This window comes from Neovison vison, chromosome 11 (genome assembly GCF_020171115.1).
Source record: "Neovison vison isolate M4711 chromosome 11, ASM_NN_V1, whole genome shotgun sequence".
NCBI lineage: Eukaryota > Metazoa > Chordata > Mammalia > Carnivora > Mustelidae > Neogale > Neogale vison.
In genome coordinates, this window is record NC_058101.1 from 207,743,138 (window position 1) to 207,769,192 (window position 26,055).

At 48.2% G+C, this 26,055-nt stretch overlaps 1 long non-coding RNA gene across 1 annotated transcript in view; it reads left to right on the forward strand.

Annotated features, from left to right (window-relative positions):
• Positions 1 to 26,055, forward strand: part of LOC122890050 — a 271,781-nt gene that overhangs the window by 65,033 nt on the left and 180,693 nt on the right. Inside the window, exon 2 of the long non-coding RNA XR_006381025.1 lies at positions 20,313 to 20,419. This is a non-coding gene — a long non-coding RNA (uncharacterized LOC122890050). The remainder of the gene's footprint in view (positions 1 to 20,312; positions 20,420 to 26,055) is intronic.

Genomic DNA, 26,055 nt, shown 5'->3' on the forward strand with positions numbered 1-26,055 from the left:
TGTAACATCCGTGCATGAGGAGGCAGGCGACTCTCTGCTGTAGGGGATTGAACGTGTCCGTGACAGACCGCGCCGAGTTCTCGCCTTAGAAATCTTTTAAGAAAACGGAAGCCTCGTATTTAACAGTGGGTTGTTGAATTTCCAGAAGGCAGAGCTGTTCCAGAAGGTTCCTTGAAGTCTGTTTCAGTTCCACGGTTCTGGGAACTTTCAGGGAACCACTTTCCTCTTTGTCTCAGATGTGTCTCCAGTTCTCCCCAACTCCCGCGTGCGCCTGCAGGAAGGTGTGCGTCAGGGCCTCTGCGTGGCTCCATTTCCACAGACGCTCTGGCCCTGGGGCTTGTTCAGCAGTGAGGCCGTGGTCTCTGTGAGGCCTCTAGTCCTGGTTCCACACCATCCACGTCTTTCCCTTTTGGAGTAAATACTGGGACTGCGGTGACAGCAGGAGGGGTTGGACGTGTTGTGGTGGGTCCTGCGCTCCGCACTTTCCAATGTGCCGTCCACTGAAGAAAGTAACGCGGGTTCGGCAGCCTTGAAGTTTTGCAGGGAAATTCTAACACAAGTGTATTTGAAGGTGCAAAGTTACTGCCTTCCTCATCCCTTGGGATACTTGAAACTTTTTATGATGTTTTCACTCTAATTCAGCTTAAGTTACCCAAAAAGGGCACTGCTTGTCCTACACCGATTTATACCAACTCCCCCTCCTTTTCCTACAGCTTCAGACACTCAAGGAATTAGGAGTGGTTGGGATCTGCTCCCCAAGTGAAGTGCAGTTGTCAGAAGTTCCTTTTCCCCTTTTACGATGCTCAGGATAAACCTCTTGGTGGAGCTGTACCAGGTGCAGGTCTCTAGAAACGGCCGCTCCTGCTTTCCTCCAGGGTCCTGCCCCGGCCTCCCTCCCTCCGCCAGGCTCCTTTCCCAGGCCTCACGATAGCCCACAAAGCTGCGAGGAACCGTTGGAGCTGGGATGCTTCTCGTCATGCTCCCATGCCTCACTCGCCCCGCACTCTCTGCAATGCTCTTTCCGGGAATGCCAACGCATTCCCAAATTCTGGTGGCTCCCGGGAGTCAGGAGAGCTGTGTTCCACGGTGTCCTTGGTGCTAACCACCTGCAGTGTTTAAGGGTCCAGAAGGGTCCGCACTCTGATGTTTAAGCTATACTTTTCCATGTCCTATATATCCTGTGGGTTAGTCTTTTCTCGTTTGTTTGGACACGAACAAACCTGGGAACCTAACCAACACTTATAATTACATTTCCGTGGGCAACTACATAATCAAGATTTCAGCCTGGATTGTTAGTTCTTGCTGGGTTTTCCCTCTCAACCCTTCCATTTTGAAGGTAGAAAAGACGGGATGCTATATTTTGCTAATTTCCTTTGCCAAGACCATTTGGAAACCCCACTGGAAAATTGGGCATAAGGTAAGATCTTAGAACCAGAAGATGCCAGCCAATAATTTGCTATGATAGAATTGTAGCTTACTCAATTAGGTAGGGTTATTTTGTTACAGGTGACAGATACTTGGGTCACTATGGTTTGCAAACGCACAGGGTGTGCATGGGATCTGCATATAGGATCATGGAAGCCGGACCTTAGGACTCAGATGATGTCATTAGGGTGTGGGTGCTCTGAGCCCTTCCTGACGCCCCCGTGCCTTCTCTCAGGTGGCCTGCACCTGGCAGCCCATGGTAGCTGCAGCCTGACCTCGCCCTAACAGTCATTCCCATTCATTCCAGCGAACACCGCAGCAGCGACCCTCCTTTGGTCCCTGAGTGGCGTGTGCACCTCTGGACTCGTTGCCACATGTGGGGGTAGGATCGTGGGCCCATCCCTGGCGTGGGGCACGTGCCCATGTGGATCGAGAGGGAGGTAGTCCTGAAGGAGGGCCAGGTGCCCCCCAGGCAAAGAGATCAGACACAAGCACAGGGGCTTTGACCTTGTTCACTGCGGACTTGCTGGAATTTTAGGTGCTTGAGTTGGAAGCCAGACCTCTGTTTCCTTTCTCTGAGCCGTTTCTCACACAGCTCGGAGAAATCACAGTCGACGAGGCAGCTTGGGCCTGTGGCCACTGGCCGGTGAGGCAGCCGGCTTTCCTACCCACTTACGGTTTAAAGGTAACGTCCCTCTTCTCACTAAGGAGGTTTTCTAAATCAGTGCTATGTACAAGGAAGGATACCAGATTATTCTCATTACAAAGCAGCCAGGACACAGAAGAGCCAGGCTGAAAGGAGGGGTCAGCAGACATTCTTACCCCTGCTGCGAGGTTTGGGGTGTGTAAACCCCAGTGTTCCCCACAGTGCCGGTGCCTCCTTTGTAACCTGTGCGCAATCTCCTACCTCTCCTGGCTCGGGCAGAAGACCTCAAATAATTTGTTGCCCAGAATTCTGGCACCTTTTTCAGGTGGCGTGCACTTCATAAACGTCCTGTTCTTGGAGTTTTCCCTCCTCTGTGACGGTCTTTGGTGACCTTGGATTTTCCTGATGGGCTGGAAGCATGGAGTGTTTGTGTCCTCTCTGAAACACTAAGCTCTCACACTCCTGTTTCCTGCTCGCTGGAAGCCCGGAGAATGCGATTCCAGTTAAGATACGTCTGTTTTCTGTGCAATCTGATCCCCTGCCCCCAAATCTAAAAGGCAGTTTCTTGGCTGTCTCTGCTCACCAGAACCTCTTGCCCTTTGAACATGAAGCTGCCTTTGCGATGAGGAGGACCGTGGCCGCCGGGAGATGGAGGGGAAGAGGGAGGTGAGCGAGCGGCAGAGGACGGGGAGGCGGAGATGGCTGGAGGAGACGCTCGGGGGACGCTAACAACTGGGTTTGTTGTACATTTAAACGCAGAGCCCACGGGTGACGTAGGTAATTTGGATTGTTAATGACTGACCTCGAAGTCTGGTCTGAGACGGAGTCCTGGCCGTGGCCCCTGTAAGTGGTGTGGTTCACGCTGACCCACTCATGGGCGCGTGTCGTGGCCGGTGTGAGCTTAAGGGTGGGAAGGTGTTCTGTGGGGTGCCGTGGCGGGGAGATCCTCCGTGAGCGCATCACGGGGGTCCACGGATGGGATTTCCGCGGGTCGGATAGCGTCTTGGTGATGCGCGTGTGTGGGCGGGGACCAGTGGGGGACAGTGTGACTCGAGTTTGTGTGGACAGATGTTAAAGGAAGGGCCTGCGTGTGGCAAATAAGTGACGGTGTCTTTCACGGAAGAAGGCGGGGCCCAGAGTCTGGCAGGTAGGGGTTATAGTCACCTCTCTTGATTTTCAGAATTTGTTCCTGGGTCTGCTGAGACCCGGAGAAGCCCCCTCTCTCCCATGGGAGGGACTGGGCCCCTGGGAGAGGGGAGTTCTAGCACCAGAGAGGACTGGGAATGGCATCCCCCCTCCCCGGAACAGTAGGGAGCTGCCGACTGGGCCCTGTGCCTCCAGGGAGAGGGCAGTCATGAGCTGCCCCTAGGCGGGATCCTCAGGCATGTCCCTGAGCGCCACGCAGGGCATCCTCTGTCCACGCAGGCGCACCACTGGGTAAGAGACGGTGTTTCTCCGAGGCAGAGGTGCGCAGGGGACCCCCAGGGCAACTACCAGCTGACGACCTGCCACAGATTCGCAGCGGCTGTTACCCTACCCTAGGTCAATGCGTGCCTGATTTACCCGATTGTAAGGTTTTTTTTTTTTGAAAAAAGATAGGATTATGGAAAAAAGTTTTTCCTTGTGTTACAAATTAGAATGTGTCTACCAATGTCAGTGACTTGACTGAATTCAGAAAACAAATGGGGTTACTTGTCATGTGAGTAGATCTGTCAGCAATACGCGGCCGGGCTGACGGTCCCCGCCCTGGTGTCCCGGAGGGCACGACGGGACGGACACCGTCATTCCTCAGGCACGAGGAGTGGTGGGCAGGATTTCTCTGACTATCCTGTTTCCTGCGACAGACTTTGTCATGGGAAGTACTGGCTGTGGTCCTTCGGACTCACCAAAGAAATGGGCAGTTGTACCAGTTTGTCCTTGGCCTGTGATGCCCTCGAGGAGCCCTGGGCCGCAGTCGGGGGACCGCCACTGAGAGCCCTGACCTGCAGGTGGTGATTTGGGCTCAACCCCTTTTTCTCAGTGGGGGATGCATCCTTCGTGGCACTGGGGTTACCGTGACCTCCTCCGAAAGACACCCTCTTCATGTCACTGTTCACGATCCGGAAGACATCAGGTCTGCCTTCTCCCTGCGCAGCGTGTGGGCGTCACATGAACGCAGTGTGGCTTACGTCTCCAGCTCTGGCCTCTGTCTCTTCATCCCTCCAAGTCTGCTGGTTCTTGCAACACGTGATCATTCAGGTTGTTCAAAATGCATTTTATAATGAAATTCTGCTTATTATCTTTTTAGTCATTAGTTAAAATATTAAGCAAAACATAGAGTGACTTCTCTGGCACACAGCATTGCACACGTTATGCTAATGGCAATACGATTATAAAACGATTGCAGATATGGCGATGGAAACGCGCAGTGCTCTGATGATCGGATTTCCCACACAGCCGTCGCCAGCTACGGTGTTTGAAGCCCGTTCCATAAACGAGCCGCATCACACTACGAATCCTTTTCCACAGTTCCGGTTTACGGCATGGGCCACATCACGGTTTCCCATAATCTTGTTTACTAACCAAATTTAGTACCATTTTCAACATGAGAGTCTGCAAAGGTATGAATTTTCTTGCCCAATTTATTAATGATTTTCTAAACTGAAGACAGAAGAGGAGTGCTTCACGGGGGTTTGTGGGTTGATGTCTTTGTGTTGTCCCGTGTCGGCTCGCTCACTGTACCGACCGTGCAGCACTCAGTCCTCCTCCGACACATTTCCAGCGCTTAGAAGCGCACTTGTGTTACTCGGGGACACACTTCAGTGCAGTAGCCAGACTTACTAGGGCGGGGTTGTGAGCAGTGGCTTAGCTCTGGGGAGCTGCCGACTTGGCTGTCCTGCTTTAATACTTGTGCAAAAGTGAGAGCTTGTGGGGAGGCTGCAGGCGTGGCCTGGGACGGATCCTCTGCTCTCTTGATGCGACGTCAGGACCCTGGTCTCTGCTGGAATGCCCGCAGCTTCACCGCGGCCACACCCCCAGGTCCCAGTGCAGCCCAGGAGCTTTGGGGGGCGTGCGCTGTGCACATGGCCGTGGGTTTGTGTTCCAGTGGGCATGTAACCTGACTCAAGCCTCCGACATTGGAAGGGGGTTTCTGATCAAGAGGTTTCCTTGTTTCTAAGGTTGCTTCTAAAACTCATACTCTCTCCCTGGAGGTAAGCAAAAAATCTGTGGGGGTTCTGAGCAGCTGTCCTGCCCCTGGGAGGAGTCACTGGCTTTGGGTTGAAGGTGTGATCATAAGATAAAGAAGACAGGACTCCCACGTGCTTGGCATCAGGGCGCTAGGAATCAGAGCAACTTGAGGCCCTGCACTTGGCATCCACACAAGCCGGTAAACAGCCTTTCTTATTAGGCGGGTTTGAGCTCGTTTTTCTGTTACCTGCCACCAAGCACCATGTGATTGCTACTAAGATGTATATGGTCAAGGCCCTCCAAGACACAGAACTGATCGGTTGTGTATCTTTGCTTCTGTCGCTGTCTAGGGATATTGATTGCAGGGAGTTGGTTCCCGTGACGGCAGAGGCTGGAGACCCCGGCACAGGCTCCTTCTGCGCCGGTGCGAAGGCCCGTGGACGAAGCCTCAGCCCTTGGACGTGATTTTGTTCCAAGCGGCGGTGTGCATCCTTGTCCCGTGGCGCTCAGTGCACCTCCAGCCTGGCAGGGACACTGCTCTCGCCCTGATGAGCAGTCAGAGTGAAGATGGGACGGTGGAGGAGAGAGGAGGAAGCAGGTACCTGAGGAAGGGACGTGATTCATAAGCCTTAAAAAAAAAAGTTTACTTATTTTTTAGAGAGGAAGGGGGAGGGGCAGAGGCAGAGTGGGAGAGAGGATCTCAAGCAGACTCCCTCCTGAGCACGGAGCCTGACATGGGGCTCACTTTCGCGACCCTGAGATCACGCCCTGAACCGAAATCAAGAGGTGGATGTTCAACCAGCTGAGCCTGCCAGGTGCCCTCATATTCTTTTTCTTTTTTTCTTTTTTTTTTTTTTAAACTTCTTTTTTTTTTTTTTAAGACTTTATTTATTTGACAGAGAACACAAGTAGGCACAGAGGCAGGCAGAGAGAGAGAGAGAGAAGCAGGCTCTGCACTGAGCAGAGAGCCCGATGTGGGGCTCGATCCCAGGGTCCTGGGATCATGACCTGGGCCGAAGGCAGAGGCTTTAACCCGCTGAGCCACCCAGGCACCCCCTTCATATTCTTTTTCAAAAACTAAAAAGTACCTGAGATATCTTGGGAAGGTCAGTTAAAATATTTTTGGATATTAGAAGTTAGGTAGGTAATATTTGGTGTGATAGCTATATTTGCATATATGTATGCTGTAATTGGGAAAATATTTTGTGATTTGGAAAGTAGATTCCCATATTTATGTTATTTCTTTTTATTAGGGAAAACACCTTGTGTATAAAATATAAATATAAACCATGCTCTACTTTGCATTCTTTTTTTTTCAATTTATTTATTTTCAGAAAAACATTATTCATTATTTTTTCACCACACCCAGTGCTCCATGCAATCCGTGCCCTCTATAATACCCACCACCTGGTACCCCAACCTCCCACCCCCCCGCCACTTCAAACCCCTCAGATTGTTTTTCAGAGTCCATAGTCTCTCATGGTTCACCTCCCCTTCCAATTTACCCAAATTCCCTACTCCTCTCTAACGCCCCTTGTCCTCCATGCTATTCGTTATGCTCCACAAATAAGTGAAACCATATGATAATTGACTCTCTCTGCTTGACTTATTTCACTCAGCATAATCTCTTCCAGTCCCGTCCATGTTGCTACAAAAGTTGGGTATTCATCCTTTCTGATGGAGGCATAATACTCCATAGTGTATATGGACCACATCTTCCTTATCCATTCATCCGTTGAAGGGCATCTTGGTTCTTTCCATAGTTTGGCGACCGTGGCCATTGCTGCTATAAACATTGGGGTACAGATGGCCCTTCTTTTCACGACATCTGTGTCTTTGGGGTAAATACCCAGGAGTGCAATGGCAGGGTCATAGGGAAGCTCTATTTTTAATTTCTTGAGGAATCTCCACACTGTCCTCCAAAGTGGCTGCACCAACTTGCACTTCCACCAACAGTGTAAGAGTGTTCCCCTTTCTCCACATCCCCTCCAACACATGTTGTTTCCTGTTTTGTTAATTTTGGCCATTCTAACTGGTGTAAGGTGATATCTCAATGTGGTTTTAATTTGAATCTCCCTGAGGGCTAATGATGATGAGCATTTTTTCATGTGTCTGATAGCCATTTGTATGTCTTGATTGGAGAAGTGTCTGTTCATATCTTCTGCCCATTTTTTGATGTGTTTGTCTGTTTCGTGTGGGTTGAGTTTGAGGAGTTCATTATAGATCCTGGATATCAACCTTTTGTCTGTACTGTCATTTGCAAATATCTTCTCCCATTCCGTGGGTTGCCTCTTTGTTTTTTTGACTGTTTCCTTTGCTGTGCAGAAGCTTTTGATTTTGATGAGGTCCCAGAAGTTTATTTTCGCTTTTGTTTCCTTTGCCTTTGGAGACGTATCTTGAAAGAAGTTGCTGTGGCTGATATCAAAGAGATTACTGCCTATGTTCTCCTCTAAGATTCTGATAGATTCCTGTCTCACGTTGAGGTCTTTTATCCATTTTGAGTAGATCTTTGTGTATGGTGTAAGAGAATGGTTGAGTTTCATTCTGGCATAAAAACAGACACATAGACCAGTGGAACAGAGTAGAGAGCCCAGATATGGACCCTCAACTCCATGGTCAGTTAATCTTTGACAAAACAGGAAAAAATATACAGTGGAAAAAAGACAGTCTCCTCAATAAATGGTTCTGGGAAAACTGGACAGCTATATGTAGAAGAATGAAACTCGACCATTCTCTACTTTGCATTCTTGAAGCCTGTGTGTGTGTGTGTGTGTGTGTTGATTTCTTAAAACCTATTCTTTTCTTTTCAGCAGGGAAGAATAAAAATGGAAAGTTAAATTTATATTACAATTATACAGTGCAAGTCTAAAGGAGGTTTGAGGGTCTACAAAGCTTAGAGGTGCTGCCAATTGGACCCTCACCAAGGGGCGTGCTCTCTTGACCTGAGTGTTCTCCTTTGGAGCTGGGGAGCACTCCTTTCCAGCTCTGCATACTCAGAAGAGCTGAGGAGTCTGAGGTTTCTCCTTTCTTCGCTGATGGGAGAGTCCGCATTTTTCTGGCTAAGCAGGAAGGAGTTGCTTCTCATCCTGCCCCTTGACTTTCTGGAGCCCCAGAAAAAGGCTTCATGGCCTCTTTGAGTGTGAGAGATGAGGGGACAGAGCTGAGGAAAAGTAGGCCATCCAAGTGTACATATGACTTGAAAGACAAAACAGGCTGAATTATAGAGGGCAGGCTCCTATTAAAGTACATTTAAAGGGTAGACCAGAGGAACACTCAGAAAAAGACCCTCAATCTCATCCATAAAATATGAGTGGGATGCCATGAAAAAGGCAGAAATTTACAATGGGAATTTAGTTTTCTTTCTTCTTAAAATTAGGAGCAGTGAGAATTAGAATAGATATTGCCAACAGCAGGTAGTATAACTGAATTAATCGTCCGCATTGCATGGGTCATAAACTCTGTGGGCTAACCCTTTTCCCATGTTTGCAAAAACATATGTTTGCAACATGTGTTGAATCTTAGGATGTTCCAACCAATGTTCTGAGGACTTTACATGAATAACCCACTTAATCCTTACAACTGCCTTGTGAGGGGAGTCCCATCATCTCCACTTTGCATGTTATGGACCATCATCTGTGGTTACGTAACCTTCGCTCAGAGGTGTGTCACTAATGAAGCCTGGATCCCAGAGGCAGCACCCTTCACGCATCCCTGTTTGCAGCCTGTGTGCTGTGGGGGACACCTGTGCAGCTAGAGTAGGAGGGGGTGTGCTTAGAAATAGTATAAAAATTGGAATCCCTAATGAAAGCTTAGTGGACATACGCAGATCAGACGTAGCAGAAAAAAGATTTGTGAACTAGAAGATGAAGCTGAAAAAATTTCTTAGTATTGAACCAACCTTGCCGCCTGGAATAAATCCCACTGGTCGTGGTGAATAATCCTTTTAAGGTACTGTTGGATCCTGTTGGCTAGTATTTTGGTGAGAATTTTTGCATCGGTGTTCATCAAGGATATTGGTCTGTAATTCTCTTTTTTGATAGGGTTGTTGGACTGTAAAGATGAAAATTTTTAAAAAATTCCAAAAAAAGAATTGATAAGATAAGTTGGTTAGTAAAAGAAAGAAAAAGAAAGTGGAGAGAGTTTGCTTAGGCTGGAGACTAGAACAAAGCCCTGTGCTAGATTTAGGGTATATTTTTATCTATTAGAAGAAGTTGTATCCCAGAATTTTTTAGGAGAAAAAACCCTATATGTATACAAAAATTTAGTTAGATACAATGAAGCATAGAGTATGACTATAATAATGAAAGTTTAAAGATTTTTTTAAAAGAAAGGTATTGTTAAGATAAACTAGTTAAAAAACGTTAAAAGAGGGAAGAGGAAAAGTTAAAAAATTAGAATAAGAAAATAATTTAAAAAATTTAAATAATTTTGCAAGATTAAAGAATCATGGGGAGAAAGCCATAAATTTCATGCTTTGCTTTCCCCTCCTCTGGAATTCCGTTGTTCTTTTTTTTTTTTTTTTTCATTTTTAAAAAAATTTATTTATTTTCTTCAGCATAACAGTATTCATTGTTTTTGCACCACACCCAGTGCTCCATGCAATCCGTGCCCTCTCTAATACCGACCACCTGGTTCCCCCAACCTCCCACCCCCCGCCCCTTCAAAACCCTCAGATTGTTTTTCAGAGTCCATAGTCTCGCATGGTTCACCTCCCCTTCCAATTTCCCTCAACTCCCTTCTCTTCTCTAATTCCCCTTGTCCTCCATGCTATTTGTTATGCTCCACAAATAAGTGAAACCATATGATAATTGACTCTCTCTACTTGACTTATTTCACTCAGCATAATCTCTTCCAGTCCTGTCCATGTTGCTACAAAAGTTGGGTATTCGTCCTTTCTGATGGAGGCATAATTCTCCATAGTGTATATGGACCACATCTTCCTTATCCATTCGTCTTCTGAATGGCATCTTGGTTCTTTCCAAGGTTGGCAACCGTGGCCATTGCTGCTATAAACATTGGGGTACAGGTGGCCCTTCTTTTCACGACATCTGTATCTTTGGGCTAAATACCCAGGAGTGCAATTGCAGGGTCATAGGGAATTCCGCTGTTCTTGATCAGTGAGCTTGGTCTTGGCTGGATGTTCTTGCTGATCCTCTGGGGGAGGGGCCTGTTGCCGAGTCTCAAGTGTCTTTGCCTGAGGTGGAATTGCACTGCCCTTCCCAGGAGCCCGGCTAAGTAATCTCCTCAGGTTTGCTCTCAGAGCTTTTGTTCCCTGAGCGCTTTTCATAGAGCTTTGGAGGACAGGAATGAAGATGGTGGCCTCCCACTTCCTGGCCAGAGGAGGGACACACTCCACTCCAAAACTGCTAGAACTCAGACAGGAATTAAGTGTCAGGATATAAAATCAATGCACAGAAATCAGTTGCATTTCTATACACCAACAACAAGACAGAAGAAAGAGAAATTAAGGAGTCAATCCCATTTACAATGGCACCCAAAACCATAAGACACCTAGGAATAAATCTAACCAAAGAGGGAAAGAATCTGTACTCAGAAAACTATAAAGTACTCATGAAAGAAATAGAGGAGGACACAAAGAAATGGAGAAATGTTCCATGCTCATGGATTGGAAAAACAAATTACTGTGAAAATGTCTATGGTACCTAAAGCAATCTACACATTTAATGCAATCCCTATCAAAATACCATCAATTTTCTTCAAAGAAACAGAACAAATAATCCTAAAATATATGTGGAACCAGAAGAGACCTAGAATAGCCAGAGGAGTGTTGAAAAAGAAAGCCAAGTTAGTGGTGTCACAATTCCAGACTTCAAGCTCTATTACAAAGCTGTTATCATCAAGACAGTATGATACTGGCACAAAAACAGACACATAGATCAGTGGAACAGAATAGAGAGACCAGAAATACACCCTCAGCTCTACAGTTAACTAATCTTAGACAAAGAAGGAAAGAATGTCCAGTGGAAAGAAGTCATTCTCTTTAACAAATCGTGTTGGGACACCATTGGACAGCCACATGCAGAAGAATGAAACTGGACCATTTCCTTACACCACACACGAAAATAGACTCCAAATGGATCAAGGCCTCAATGTGAGACAGGAATCCACCCAAATTCTTGAGGAGAACACAGGCAGCAACCTCTTTGACCCAAGTTACAGCAGCCTCCTCCTAGAAATATCACCAAAGGCAAGGGAAGCAAGGGCAAAAATGAACTACTGGGACTTGGTCAAGATCAAAAGCTTTTTCACAGCAAAGGAAACAGTCAACAAAACCAAAAGACAGCTGACAGAATGGGAGAAGATATTTGCAAATGACATATCAGATAAAGGACTAGTATCCAAAATCTATAAAGAACTTATCAAACTCAACACCCAAAGAACAAAGAATCCAATCAAGAAATGGGCAGATGACATGAATAGACATTTCTGCAAGGAAGACATCCAGATGGCCAACCGACACATGAAAAAGTGCTCCACATCACTCAGCATCAGGGAAATACAAATCAAAAGCACAATGAGATACCACCTTGCACCAGTCAGATTGGCTAAAATTAACAAGTCAGGAAACGACAGATGTTGGCGAGGATGTGGAGAAAGGGGAACCCTCCTACGCTGTTGGAGGGACTGCAAGCTGATGCAACCACTCTGGAAAACAGCATGGAGTTTCCTCAAGAAGTTGAAAATAGAGCTACCCTATGACCCAGCAATCACACTACTGGGTATTTACCCTAAAGATACAAATGTAGTGATCTAAGGGGCACATGCACCTGAATGTTCATAGCAGCAATGTCCACAAGATCCAAACTTTGGAAAGAACCTAGATGTCCATCGACAGATGAATGAATAAAGAAGAGGTGGTATAGGGCACCTGGGTGGCTCAGTGGGTTAAACCGCTGCCTTCGGCTCAGGTCATGATCTCAGGGTCCTGGGGTCGAGTCCCAAATTGGGCTCTCTGCTCAGCAGGGAGCCTGCTTCCCCCCCTCTCTCTGCCTACTTGTGATCTCTCTCTGTCAAATAAATAAATAAAATCTTTAAAAAAAAAAAAAAGAAGAGGTGGTATATATACACAGTGGAATACTACACAGCCATCAAAAGAAATGAATTAAGTCAAGCAGAGAGAGTCAATTATCATATGGTTTCACTTATTTGTGGAGCATAACAAATAGCATGGAGGACAAGGGGCATTAGAGAGGAGTAGGGAATTTGGGTAAATTGGAAGGGGAGGTGAACCATGAGAGACTATGGACTCTGAAAAACAATCTGAGGAGTTTGAAGTGGCAGGGGTGTGGGAGGTTGGGGTACCAGGTGGTGGGTATTATAGAGGGCACGGCTTGCATGGAGCACTGGGTGTGGTGAAAAAATAATGAATAATGATTTTCTGAAAATAAATAAATTGGAAAAAAAGAGAAAGAAACAAATTGTATCTCAACAGGAAAAAAAATGAAATCTTGCCATTTGCAACAACATGGATGGAACTAGAGAGTATTACGCTGAGCGAAATAAGTCAATCAGAGAAAGACTATTATCATATGATCTAAGTGATATGAGGAATTTGAGAGGCAACGTGGGGGCTTGGGAGGTAGGGAAGGAAAAAATGAAACAAGATGGGATTGGGAGGGAAACAAAACATAAGAAACTCTTAATCTCACAAAACAAACTGAGGGTTGCCGCGGGGAGGCGGGTAGGGAGAGGGTGGTTGGGTTATGGACACTGGGGAGTATATGTGATATGGTGAGTGCTGGGAAGTGTGGAAACCTGACGATTCAAAGACCTGTACACCTGGGGCTAATAATACATTATATGCTAATAAAAATAAATAAATTAATTAATTAACAAATACAATTTAAAAAAAAGAAATTTCCATTTTGAGGTTATCTTTGTGTACGGTGTAAGAGAATGGTCGAGTTTCATTCTTCTACATATAGCTGCCCAGTTTTCCCAGCACCATTTATTGAAGAGACTGTCTTTTTTTCCACTGTATATTTTTTCCTGTTTTGTCGAAGATTAATTGACCATAGAGTTGAGGGTCCATATCTGGGCTCTCTACTCTGTTCCACTGGTCTATGTGTCTGTTTTTATGCCAGTACCATGCTGTCTTGGTGATCACAGCTTTGTAGTAAAGCTTGAAATCGGGTAACGTGATGCCCCCAGCTTTATTTTTGTTTTTCAACATTTCATTAGCGATTCGGGGTCTCTTCTGATTCCATACAAATTTTTGGATTATTTGCTCCAGCTCTTTGAAGAATACCGGTGGAATTTTGATCGGAATGGCACTAAAAGTATAGATTGTTCTAGGCAGTACAGACATTTTAACAATGTTTATTCTTCCGATCCAAGAGCATGGAATGGTCTTCCATCTATTTGTGTCTTCTTCAATTTCTTTCATGAGTGTTCTGTAGTTCCTCGAGTACAGATCCTTTACCTCTTTGGTTTGGTTTATTCCCAGGTATCTTATGGTTCTTGTTGCTATAGTAAATGGAATCGATTCTCTAATTTCCCTTTCTGTATTTTCATTGTTAGTGTATAAGAAAGCCACTGATTTCTGCACATTGACTTTGTATCCTGCCACGTTGCTGAATTGCTGTATGAGTTCTAGTAGTTTGGGGGTGGAGTCTTTTGGGTTTTCCATATAAAGAATCATGTCATCTGCGAAGAGAGAGAGTTTGAATTCTTCATTGCTGATTTGGATACCTTTTATTTCTCTTTGTTGTCTGATTGCTGTTGCTAGGACTTCTAATACTATGTTGAACAAGAGTGGTGAGAGAGGGCATCCTTGTTGTGTTCCTGATCTCAGCGGGAAGGTTGCAAGCTTTTTCCCATTGTGGGTGATATTTGCTGTGGGTCTTTTATAGATAGATTTGATGAGGTTCAGGAATGTTCCCTCTATCCCTATACTTTGAAGCGTTTTAATCAGGAACAGATGCTGGATTTTGTCAAATGCTTTTTCTGCATCGATTGAGAGGACCATGTGGCTCCTCTCTCTTCTCATATTAATTTGTTCTATCACATTGATTGATTTGCAAATGTTGAACCATCAGAGACCTCAACGTGAGACAGGAATCCATCAGAATCTTAGAGGAGAACATAGTCAGGAATCTCTTCGATATCAGCCACAGCAACTTCTTTCAAGATATGTCTCCAAAGGCAAAGGAAACAAAAGCGAAAATAAACTTCTGGGACTTCATCAAAATCAGAAGCTTCTGCACAGCAAAGGAAACTGTCAAGGAAACAAAGAGGCAACCCACGGAATGGGAGAAGATATTTGCAAATGACAGTACAGACAAAAGCTTGATATCCAGGATCTATAAAGAACTCCTGAAACTCAACACACACAAAACAGACAATCCTATCAAACAATGGGCAGAAGATATGAACAGATACTTCTCCAATGAATACATACAAATGGCTATCAGATACATGAAAAAATATTCATCATCCCTAGCCCTCAGGGAGATTCAAATTAAAACCACATTGAGATATCACCTTACAGCACTTAGGATAGCCAAAATTAGCAAGACAGGAAACAACATGTGTTGGTGAGGATGTGGAGAAAGGGGAACCCTCTTACACTGTTGTTGGGAATGCAATTTGGTGCAGCCACTTTGGAGAACAGTGTGGAGATTCCTCAAGAAATTAAAAATAGAGCTTCCCTATGACCCTGCCATTGCACTCCTGGGTATTTACCCCAAAGATACAGATGGAGTGAAAAGAAGGGACATCTGTACCCCAATGTTTATAGCAGCAATGGCCACGGTCGCCAAACTGTGGAAAGAACAAAGATGCCCTTCAACGGACGAATGGATAAGGAAGATGTGGTCCATATACACTATGGAGTATTATGCCTCCATCAGAAAGGATGAATACCCAACTTTTGTAGCAACGTGGATGGGACTGGAAGAGATGATGCTGAGTGAAATAAGTCAAGCAGAGAGAGTCAATTATTATATGGTTTCACTTATTTGTGGAGCATAACAAATAGCATGGAGGACATGGGGAGTTAGAGAGGAGAAGGGAGTTGGTGTAAATTGGAAGGGGAGGTGAACCATGAGAGACTATGGACTCTGAAAAACAATCTGAGGGGTTTGAAGGGGCAGGGGGTGGGAGTTCGGGGTACCAGGTGGTGAGTATTGGAGAGGGCACGGATTGCATGGAGCACTGGGTGTGGTGCAAAAACAATGAATACTGTTATGCTGAAAATAAATTTTAAAAAAATGAGCGCAAGGAAAAAAAGGCAAAGCAAGAAACATATTCTTAACTACAGAGAACACACTGGTAGTCCCAGAGGTGAGGGGTGGGGTGGTGGTGATCGGGACGAAGGAGGGTACCTGTGCTGCTGAGCACCAGGTGATTTTTGGAAGTGTTGATTCACTGTATTGTACATATGACACTAATATTACACTGTATATTAACTGACTGGAATTTAAGTAAAAACTCAAGTAAAAAAGGTACAGAAACATTCTATCACCCGCTAGGCCTGAGTGAAGATAAGAGGCCCATCGTGACACATACTCGTACTACACAGTGGGACCAGGGTCAAGACAGAATGCTGAGCAGTCTATGAAGACAACAGGAATTGCTTATAGACTAATGAGAAATTGCTCAAAGTAACAATATGTCCCTGAGGCCGTCTGTTGGATTTTTTTGGATTCTTTACCTTGTCTGTCATTCAGCACTGAAAGCAAAAGAAGGACCTTTTCAGACACACAAAGAGCTTGACAGTTTACCGCACAGAGAGCATGTCGAATGAAAAACAAGATATTTTTGGGCTTGAGGAATAATGAACCCAGAAGGATGCTAATCAAGAGATCAAGGCCACATTTATTTATAAGTATTGATTTTAGAATAAGTGATACATTTTCCTTTGGTATCCACACAGCAGTAATGTCAGAGCAGCTGCGTGGTGGGGAGGACATTGTGGACTTGGAGGTGCGTGTGAGCATCCCAAGTTGTTCTTGTTCAAGAGGATATTAGACATATTGATTAACGGCTTTGCTAGGAAAATATGTGTATACTTGCATATGTTAAAACTGTTGAGGGAGAAATAAAATATAGGCACCAAAAAATCCTATTTAAGGAAAAATCCTATCTAGTGAAAAATCCTATATAAGGCAGTGAAGAATAAAAAAGTGCAAAGAAAAACATTAAATGTGAACTCTCAGGGCAGTGGAAGTCCTAGTTTATCAGTAATCACAATAAACATAGGTGGGCGAAACTCAGACATAAAAACAAATACTCTGTTTATTCAGGTCAGATTAGATACAACGTGGATTCTTCATGTTTAAAAGAACATATGTTAATTATACTCCCATAAAACATATAGCAGAGGATTCAGTATTCAACAACAACCACAAATAACATTAAAAAATGTCTTGCAGATAGCCGAATTGTGCAAGCCTCGTAAAGACAATGAAGAGAAAATTTAAGAATATAAAGAATTAGGGATAAAGTTTTTGATAGAATCACAAGTGGCTAAAATGGCTGTATAATCTGCAGACATTTTTACAGAGAGATTTGAAAATGGAGATGAGATGATTCGTTTTTTTGGTGAATGTAAGTGACATAAGTTGATCCAACAAAAGCTAGAATATATGAACGTTTCAGTAACCATGAGAAAATTAAAATTAAAAATTTTCTTAGATGTACTTTTATGAAAGCTACAGGATCAGTTTTATAGGTAAATTCTGCACCAATTTCTGAGTTGATGATTGTGCGTTGTCCAAACTATTTCAGAGTTTAAGCATCACTCTCTTTTAATGAGTAATTCCCAAACTTGCTAATAGAGCAGAAAAAAGGCTTACTTCACTTAAGAATATAAATATAAATTTCATAAACCAAATCCTAGCAAATTGCATCTAGGTTGTGTTTAACGTAAGCACGCGGGCTTTGTCCCGTAAGTGGAAGAGGTTCAGGAACAGCCTCTGTTGTAGTCAGGGTAAGACGAGCCCGTTGGGAGAACAGCACACACATGCCGGTGTCCGGAGACCCTGCGCGTCCTGAAGCTCCAGAGCCGCGGCTTAGGCTGAACGTCTAGTGTCATGGCCGGGCACTTCCTAACCAGGCTTCGGCATCTAACCAGAAACCCCACAGCAAGCAGAGTCGTGGCGGGCGTGCGAAACTGTGGGTCACAGGGGCGACACCAGCGCGCTCACCCCTGGCCCTCGTGATTCTGGGGTCTCCACTTAAGGTTACGTGGGAAAGTAAGACAGGAGATGTTAGAAATGTCCAGTGGAAAAAGGAAGAGGCCATGCAAAGTCTACTGGGTAAGTAGGAACATGGAGACATAGAACAAATAGAAGGTCAGTGAATAAATATCACGAACTGTCCCGTTCGTGACGGCCAAACGCGTCCATTCTCAGGAGGAGGAAGCCCTACAGGACACCGTGGGAGAAAACAGGATAAAGTCTATAGTCAGAGGGGTTTGAAGTGGCGGGGGGGGGGTGGGAGGTTGGGGTACCAGGTGGTGGGTATTGTGGAGGGCACGGCTTGCATGGAGCACTGGGTGTGGTGAAAAAATAATGAATAATGTTTTTCTGAAAATAAATAAATTGAAAAAAAAATGTTTGGGAAGGAAAAAAAAAAAAAAGTCTATAGGGGAGAAACCCCCAAACTATGGGATCCTTGTAAGGGACAGAAAACCTTACCGAGTGCTGGGGAGGGCTGGAGAGACCCTTGAACGGCCAAGTTCAGTATTAAAACCTGTCACTTGACGTCAGGTGCACGAGTGTGTGTGTGTGTGTGTGTGTGAGATACGTTTTCAGTCACGGTCCTGTGCAGGGGGCACTGAAGGTGGGCAATGGGGATTTGATTAAGGGATAATAAAGTAGAGGCAGAAGAGTAAGTTTTAGAATTGTTTAAGAAAGAGTTTTGGGGGCACCTGGGTGGCTCAGTGGGTTAAAGCCTCTGCTTTTGGCTCAGGTCATAATCCCAGCGTCCTGGGATCGAGCCCCACATAGGGCTTTCTGCTCAGTGGGAGCCTGCTTCCTCCTCTCTCTCTGCCTGCCTCTCTGCCTACTTGTGATCTCTGTCAAATAAATAAATAATAAATCTTTAAAACAAAGTTTTGAAGACAGCCTGAACGGTGAGAGTTCTGGTCTCCTAGAGAGAAGCAGGTGTCCCCATGCTCCTGGAGGTAAAGTGACCCGTAGCGCACTCTTTTCTGCACAAATGGCATTTTCAGATTGGTGGAAAAAATATGGATTATTCAGCAAATCTATTTATTGGGCAATTGGTTAGCCATTGGAGGGAAAATTTCTACTTTGCAACTCAAATTTACAGATTTATCATTAGAAATAGTTGTACAAATGGTATAACAAAATTTAGTTAAATGTATTTTTTTAAAGATTTTACTTATTTATTTGACAGACAGAGATCACAAGCAGGCAGAGAGAGGGGGGATGGGGAAACAGGCTCCCCGCTGAGCAGAGAGCCCGATGGCCCGAGGACCCTGGGATCATGACCTGGGCCGAAGGCAGAGGCTTAACCCACTGAGCCACCCAGGTGCCCCTTGAATGTATTTTTTGAATTGTGGAATGGGGAAGGTCGTTCTAGTAACAGAAGCCCTTAAAGAAGGGAGTGATCGATTCGCACGTGAATCCTACTAAGCCCGTCTGACTTGTTGAGAGCCACCACTGAGGAAGTAAGGGCATGGGCAGCAGGAGGAGGGTGGCCGCTGACGCAGCAGACAGGGTCTGGAGTATATAGTGGGTGCTACAGTCGTTAGAAACTGCCCCAAAGAAGCAGACACATGTGTGGAACAGGCTGTCTGCGTGAGAGCACGTCTGGTCAGGGGTCCTACCGCGGGTTCCTCCGGTCCGCGAGAACCGTGGGGACACTCCTTCCGGTGCAGACCCACGGCAGACCCGGGGGGGGGTGCACGCGCCTGTCCCGTGCCCGCTAAGGCCAGTCCCACAAGTGTGTTCTGCACAACCTCACTGAGAAGCATGCGGAAATGCGCGGAGTTCTCAGGCATTGGGGAAACCGGAGACAGCCCAGGGGCCCGCCAGGAGGGGGTTGCAGGGTCCGTGGGAGTGTTCGGGAGGGAAGCGCAGGGGAAGTCCTGGCTCCGGTCCTGAGTCGTGCCAGGGAGAAGGGGCTTTGCTCTGGGCGTTTCAGGAGGACAGGCCTGGAAACAGCCCGCAGCGGCGGTGACCGTGCGGCAGGCTGCTGTCGGGCTCGGGAGCCGGCCAGCGCCTGCGGGCGTGTGTGCCTCACGTCGGGTGTGCGGCGCCCGCCTGCCCGCCGGGGCACAGCTGCTGTCCTAGGAGGCTTGTGCGTTTGAGAGGAAGTGCGCGGCCTCCGGTGGCTGCAGAGACTCTGGGGCCCGACGCCGTTCCGGACGCGCAGCGCTGCACGGGGGACTTGGGCCTTCGCGGAACGTTCTTGAGCCGGAGGGCGCTTTCCGAGGGCGCGTGAACCGACCGTGGGTTCGCGTTCTGGGACGGCAGCTGCCCCGAAGCCACAAAGCGTGTCGCGTCTTCCCCGCCTGGACGAGAGCCGCCGCCCGTGGCTGACGGGTGCCGCGCTGGGTGCCGGCTTCCCGGGAAGCTTGGGACGGACCAGGACGATGACCTGGCACCACCCTCCACGCCGTGTCCGCGGCCTCCCGCGCCGTCTACCCTGCACGGAGAGCGAGCTCGCAGCCTGCCGCCCCGGGGTCCCGGCCGGGCCCCGGATACCGCCCCCCCCGCGGCCTCTCCGGGAAGCCGCAGCCCTGGCCAGAGTCCGCCGCTTTCGCTTCTCTCCGGTTCCGGGGTCTGAAGGTGGGAGGTGACGTCTCGTCTCATCCGCCCTGCTGCAGAAGTGACCTCTTTCCCGCCCCGGGGACAAAGGTCTGCGCGAATGGACACCACGTTTCAGGCTGTTAAACCGACCTGGCCTTGCTTGGTGTCGACCGCGTCTCTGCCAAAGCCGGGCTCCCAGTGGCTCTAATTATCGTGCGGACTCATGTTTTCTATCTGCATTCCGTGTGTTTTCTTTTCCATGGGGGGAGGTTGCTTATTATTATTATTTTTTTTATCATATCTTCCCCATTTCTGTCCATTCCTCACCGTAGGCTCTGGCACCACGTGAGGCACGGCCCTGAGCCCCGTGCGGCTTCCCAGCACCTGCCGCTGGACACCCTCGGCCTGTCCCAGCCCAGCCACGATGGGGACTGCTCAGGTAATGTCCCTTCTGTGCTCGCCCTGTCCCGCGGGCCGGCGGTGGGGACGCGGGCGGGGAGGGGCTCTGGTGTCTGGACGCCGCGCTGACCGCGCAGAGGCACCACGCCTATTGCTCTGTTGTGCTGGAGGACGTGGCGGGGGCGAGGAGGTCGGCGGGGTCTCCGCCGCTGGCCGCCGGCCGTGGGGGCTGTGCCCAGTGTGTGCCCGGGCCCGTGGTGGCTGGGACGGGAACCGCTGAGCGGAGTGGCTGTGCTCTCGTTCCGGTGGCCTTCAGAGGCTGTCACGTGGCGTCGTGGTGGGAGCATGGGAGCGGGCGACACAGAGCCGCTCACAGCGGAGCAGGGACGCGCACGTATCACCGCCGCACGTGCCCGGAACACCCAGAGCCCGGGGCTCAGGAAGGCCCCGCGGGCTGGGACCCCGCTCCCTGCCTGTGAACACGGGTGACGCAGGCTGTGACCTCCCCTCCTGGTGCCACGGCCCCCACACACGGACGCCTTTGCTCCGATGGTTCGGGGGTGACAGAGGACACGTCCGGAGTTCTCGTATCTCCGGGACAGATTTGTGTGGATGAACGTGGTAAGATTTCACGTGGACCCTTCAGAGCTGCTCCTGTCTCCTGCGTCCCCTGGTGTGTCCCTCGGGGCCCCTCACACGTGCACATCTCTGTTCGCCGACACCTGCTCGGCCTCCTTGGTCTTCTCAGGAGGCGGCATTGACTTCCCCACAGCCGGGAACACCGTTGCCCTTCGCTGGAGTCTATGTAAGAGCCTTCGGGGACGCAGAAGACAAACTGTCCCTTTTGTCTAATTTTTAATTGTCTTAACTTTCAGTGTTTTTTTTTTTTTTTAAGTTTACTTATTGATTGAAGTCTTGTCTGCCCAGCGTGGGGCTTGACCTGCCCCTCTGAGAGCGAGAGTCCCGTGCCCGTCTGACCGAGCCAGCCTGGCCTTCCCTGTACAGCCCCCCTTGGCGCTGCGTCCGCGGAGCCCATCCCTGAGGCCGCTTCCCGGCCCGGAGCTCAGGCAGACTGCCGGGCGCCAGGGACAGACCCCTGCCTCTCCCCTCCACGGTTGGGGCAGCGTTCTGGGGACAGTGTGTCAGTGGTGACGGTTCGGTGTTTGTCCTTGGGGACGAGTCTTGCACCATGTGGCGAGTGGCCGAGGTGTGGGGCAGCCCCCCAGGGAGGCCGTCACCGGAGCCTGCCAGCCGCCCGCCCAAATCCCAGCTCCCCCTACGAGATGCAGCTCCCCATAATGGGATGATGCTTGATCCTGAAGGGGATTGCAGAGCTTAGGGAGCAGCCGTGGCTCCGGCCTCCCTCAGGACCCCTGCTGCCGCCGCCTCTGTCACGGGCCTGGCACCCACGGCCGGCAGCGGAGGCACCTGGAGGACCCTGTCCGGTTCTGCCTCAGGAGGGCAGAACTCTCCCCTTGGGGAGCCCTGGGGAAGGTGTCCCTCAGTTCTGAACTGCGTAATCCTTGGGGGCCGGGCGGTCCTGGGTGTGGGGGACATTCAGCCACTTCCCCCACCTCCGGCCTCCGGAATGGGCTGTCCCTCCCCCGTGAGCCCAGCCGTGTCTCCTGGCCGTGGCTGCCGAGGGTCGCTGGAGGGAAGCTCGTCCCCGCCCGCCCCACTGAGAAACACCTGACATTTTCCGGTTGCTCAGAAACCCCTAAGCTTTCAGGATCCGAGGACCTGTTTCTCTGGTCTGGATGCCCTGAATTTGAATTTTCTCTCCTTTTTTCTTCATTAGTCAGGTTTGTCGATTTTAATGATCTCCCTGAACCAGATTTTGTTGTCATGGATTATCGGTATTGTTTTTTATTCTCTATTTCTCTGATACCTGTTTGGGTCTGATTATTTCCTTTCTTCCCCTTACTTTGGTGTTGATTTGCCTCGATTCCTGTTTTCTGGCAGTCAGAGCTGCAGGCGGCTGCCCGAGACGCCTCCCTCTCGAGCAGGCGTGTGTGTAAGGATTGGAGTGGCCACAGGCATTCTACCTTGTTGGGCGCAGGAGATTTTTGTGTTTCCATAAGCGGTCTTGAGGTGGTTAATTCATGGGAAGAACGCAGTCCTTCCTTCGGGTTCCGTGGGGTCAGAGCTGTCAGAAGCCCTTCTTCGCCGGTCCCCTCCGCGGGACTGGCCCTGCACTGGCCAGGACGGGTGCCCGACTAGCCGTGCTCGGCCTCCGCGCGGTCACGCGGGTCCATCCGTCGTCTTCTCTGAGTCTCCGTAACGATACTGCTGCAGGAGGGGTGTTCTTGTTTTCCTGCTCTGCTGCGGATGTACTCCCTTCTCTCCCACCACTGACCTTTATGTGGATTTGGGGAAGGAAAGGGAGGCAAAGGAAGATTCCCTTTCCCCACCTGGATTCCATCTCTCTCTCTCTTTTAAAAGATCTTATTCATGTATTAGACAGAGCACAAGTAGGCAGAGCAGCAGGCTCCCCGCGGAGCAGGGAGCCCAACGTGGGGCTCCATCCCAGGACCCCGGGATCATGAACTGAGCCGAAGGTAGACTCTCAAGGTCCACCTGGGTCCCGTCTCTCTCAGCTTCTCTGTTCTGTCCGTGGAGAGACGTGGGTCACCTCCCTGGGACGTCTTCTGTCCCCCTTTGTATCGCTCCTTCTCCAGGGGGCGGTTTGCCCCCGTAGCCAGTGGGTGTTAGAAGGTCCGGACAGTTTCTCATTTGTTTGTGCGGCTGCATGACGGCTCTGCCGGCATCTGGTGGGTCGAGGCCATGATTCCACCAATCAGTCCACCCCACCCCGAGGAGTGACATGGTCCACATGTCAGGAGACGAGGTCGAGGAAGCTTGCTTTGCTCTCGTGATCTAGTCTGTCATCCTTCCGTATCCTCGAGGGTCTGAGCGCACAGGCCAAGGCGATGATATAATCTCGATAAACCGTTCCTCTTTGGTAGAAGGAGTTTCTGCACAGGAGCTCTTAGGACAGTCAGTGGTCTGCATGCAGATTCGTTCATACAGATCATATGGAAAATGCACGTTGGATTGTTTGGGATGGCAGGCTATTTCTGAAGCAGCCTACTGGAATCGTTCGGGTGCTGATCTTTTCGTCGATCCCGTGGCTCCGTGGACGTGACCCAGTTCTGGCCGTGGTTCCGCCCTCAGGCCGGACTCCGAGCAGAATTCATAGTTCTCTGGTGCTCCGACCAGGACGAGAACAGGCTGCATTTTGAGATTTGTCTCATTGAAAATAGGAGAAATTGTAGAAAGTGTTCTTAGTGTTGCTGCTGCATCAAGCTGCATTAATTTGGAATGTGGAAATCCGGGTTATTTTGCAAAGGAAAATTCCCTCTCCTCCAGGTAACTGTGAACAGGTCGGCGTTGCTCCGAGACGAACTTTACATGGGGCGAGAAACAGAGCAGCACCACGTGTGGGCCTGTCTGCCGACGCCAGAAGCAGCCCCTTGTAAAGCCGATTCCTTTTCATTGGGCAGCGTCACTGGTTTTTAGTGCAGGTTCTCGTTAACTTTGACGAACCCAAATGTTTTTTTCTTTATTAAATATGTGAATTCAATTTGGTTTAATATCTTACGAACTAAACCTACTGGTGCTTCCCTTTCCTTTCTCCCTAATTAGCCAGAAAGCCGGGGGGGTCCTCATATCGCCTGGCCTTGCGGGGTGAATGGAGGCCTGGCGTGAACGGGTGTCCAGCACCTGCCTGGCAGTTGGAAACCTGGGTTCTGACTGTGACTCGTCTGTGACTCTCCCTTGGCCGCAGCAGAGCGTGTTCCTCTCCTGTCTCCCTTCGCTGTCTCTTCCAGTGCGGGGTGTGGGTCGTAAGCCCGTAAGTCTTCTCCCTTCTCACGGTCAGATCACGTTTCCCTGCAGGGACTTCGGGCATGCATGATGAGTAGCTAGTGATTGTGTTAGCAAATATTTCAACTTTTTTAGTTAAGCAAGTACCTATGTATTAAGGATAAATTGTACAAATTATGTGTGAGACTACCTTCTAGCTAGCTAATTCAGAGATTTACTTGTAGAAATCGTGAATACCGAAACTGCAATTTTTAAAAAAGATTTTATTTATTTATTTGACAGAGACAGCAAGAGAGGGGACACAAGCAGGGGCAGGGGGAGAGGGAGAAGCAGGCTTCCTGCTGAGCGGGGATGATGCAGGGCTCCATCCCAGGACCCTGGGATCATGATCTCAGCTGAAGGCCCAATGACTGAGCCACCCAGGTGCCCCTATAATTGTACAATCTTTTATTTGTCAACTTTTAAAAAACTATGCCAATAACATAGCTTACCATGGAAAGATGAGCATAAATAAAAGATTCAGAGATGGTCATTATTGACATTTTGGTTTAGTTTTCCTAAGTCCTTATCTGTAGATACACACAATTTGTATTAATAAAACTATTATACCAATTATTTCTATAACAGATGTTTTAACAAATCACTGCAGTATATTAGGACAACTCTCCTTGTCTATAAAAACATGTAATAATATTTTAATAGCGATGGAGTCTACCATGCTATGGGCATCAGGTGCCGGTGATGTCCCCTTCTCTGTTAATGCGAATGACGCCTCGACAGATCACCTCTGTTCAGCTAATTACTCTATTAGAACACATTTGTGAGCTTAAAATGTTTTAAAAGAGGGGAAGATTTTAAGGATTTTCAGCACACATTTCAGTACAGGTTTTACAAAAAGTTTGTCCTCACACGTAGACTGCACACCTAACAATGTTCGCTTTTTATATTTTCTGCATGATCGTGGCTCTTCTATGTGCGAATGTATGCTGGGGGAGGTAGAGCTGTGCACGGTCCCTGGAGGGTGGTGCCTGGCTAAGCTTTCGGGAAAAGTGCCACCGTGGAAGTGCTGTGTGATCATTAGGGTGGAGGTCTGGGCGCAGGACGGTCTCCCGGACATGGGCCTTCCCCCCGACGTCCGTTCCTTGAATGACAGCCGCTCAGTCCACCGTTGCAACCGTTGTAATGAGTGCGTTAATCTGACTTGAAGTCAGCGTGGACGCGAGGCCAGTCCACGTGTTGGACCGCCGTGCTCTAGCGGCCGCCAGCAGCACTGGGACTCGCCGGGTACGGGTGCTGGCTGTTGGCGGCATCCTCATCTGTGGTCCCGGGAGCCAGGAAACCGTCTCTGCTCTCGTGGACGCATGTGGTTATCTCGGGATGGTCCCCGCACTGGAGCCCTTAATCCCACAGGCAAAGTCTCTTTTCCATTCGAGGTGTTGCGTTGGCAAATTCTGGGTTTGACTATGGGCATCGCTGGGGCCATCACTGTGTCGCCACAATATGGACGTGTCGTGTAATTTCATGCTTGGCTCTCATCATTGGAGAGTTTGTTTTACATGAATTTGAACAAAATTTCTACATTTCCAGGAAAACATTGCAAAGTGTAAGTTTTTCCTCTTTTATCTGTGTATTTTATCTATGTCTGTTTTCAGAATGTCACAGGATTAGCTCCCTTAGCATTTTTAAAGCAGTGGAAAAAATTGTTTATTGAAGCTGATGATTCCTCAGTAGGACCTGGATGCGTAATCTTAATTTCTGCCCAGTGACACATATACACACAATTAAGATGTCGTCCTCGTTAGGAACTGAATAGCGGAAGGATAGGAATCACGAGTGTGGAGTTCCAGCGAG